Here is a 1,621-nt window from a genome sequence, read left to right on the forward strand (position 1 = left end):
AAAGGAAAACTGGAAAATTCACAAATACATGGCTATGAAACAACGCACCCTCAAATAGCCAATGACTGAAAGAAGAAATCACAAGGAAAATTAAAGAATACTGTGAGACAAAGGAGAATAAAAACACAATATGCTGAAACTTATGGATGCAGTGAAGGCAGTTCTCAAACAGAAATTTATAGCTGTAAATAGCTACATTTTAAAAAGAAGAAATATCTCAAATCAATAACTTTACACCTTGAGGGAATAGAAAAAGAATGAACTAAACTCAAAGCTAGATGAAGGAAAAAAATAATAAAGATTAGAGCAGAGATAAATTAGAAAAGAGGAAAAGCAATCGAGAAAATTAACAAAAACAAGAGTTGGTTCTTAAAAAGATAAATAGGCCGGACCTGGTGGCTCACATCTGTAATGCCAGCACTTTGGGAAGCCGAGGCAAGGCAGATCACGAGGTCAGGAGTTTGAGACCAGCCTGACCAACATGATGAAACCCTGTCTCTACTAAAGATACAAAAATTAGCCAGGCATGGTGGCACGCACCTGTAATCCGAGCTACTCAGGAGGCTGAGGCAGGAGAATCTCTTGAACCTGGGAGGTGGAGGTTGCAGTGAGCCGAGATCTCGCCATTGCACTCCAGCCTGGGTGACAGAGCGAGACTCTGTCTAAAAAAAGAGATCATGTCTAGCTGTATTGCCTAGGCTAGAGTGCAGTGATATGACCATAGCTTACACAAGCCTTAAATTCCCAGGTTCCAGTGATCCTCCTGCCTCAGCCTCCCAAGTAGCTGGGACTACAGGCATTTGCCACCATGCCCAGCTCTAATCCTTTTTCTGTAAAAGGTCAATAGTAATTACCCCACTTTTATTTCTCATTTTAGGTATTTGCAACTTCTCCCTGTTTTCTTTGTCAGTCTAGTTAAAGGTTTGTCAGCTTTGGCCAGGCATGTTGGCTCATGCCTGTAATCCCAGTACTTTGGGAGGCCAAGGTGGGCAGATCACGAGGTCAGGAAATCGAGACCATCCTGGCTAACACAGTGAAACCCTGTATCTACTAAAAATACAAAAAAATTAGCCAGGCATGGTGGCGGGCACCTGTAGTCCCAGCTACCTGGGAGGCTGAGGCAGGAGAATGGCGTGAACCCGGGAGGCGGAGCTTGCAGTGAGCCGAGATCGCACCACTGCACTCCAGCCTGGGCGACAGAACGAGACTCTGTCCCAAAAAATAAATAAATAAATAAATAAATTTTGTCAATTTTATTTATCTTTTTTTTTGGGGGGGGGGACAGAATCTTGCTGCTCTGTCACCCAGGCTGGAGTGCAGTGGCACAATCTCAGCTCACTGCAACCTCTGTCTCCTGGGTTCAAGCCATTCTCCTGACTCAGACTGTAATCCCAGCACTTTGGGAGCCTGAGGCGAGCTGATCGCGAGGTCAGGAGTTCGAGACCAGCCTGGCCAATATGGTGAAACCCCGTGTCTACTAAAAAAATATAAAAATTAGTTGGGCGTCAGCCGCCCCGTCTGGGACGTGAGGAGCGCCTCTGCCCGGCCACCCCATCTGGGAAGTGAGGAGCGCCTCTGCCCGGCCACCACCCCGTCTGGGAAGTGAGGAGGGCCTCTGCCT

Source organism: Symphalangus syndactylus, chromosome 1 (genome assembly GCF_028878055.3).
Source record: "Symphalangus syndactylus isolate Jambi chromosome 1, NHGRI_mSymSyn1-v2.1_pri, whole genome shotgun sequence".
In the NCBI taxonomy this organism is placed as follows: Eukaryota; Metazoa; Chordata; class Mammalia; order Primates; family Hylobatidae; genus Symphalangus; species Symphalangus syndactylus.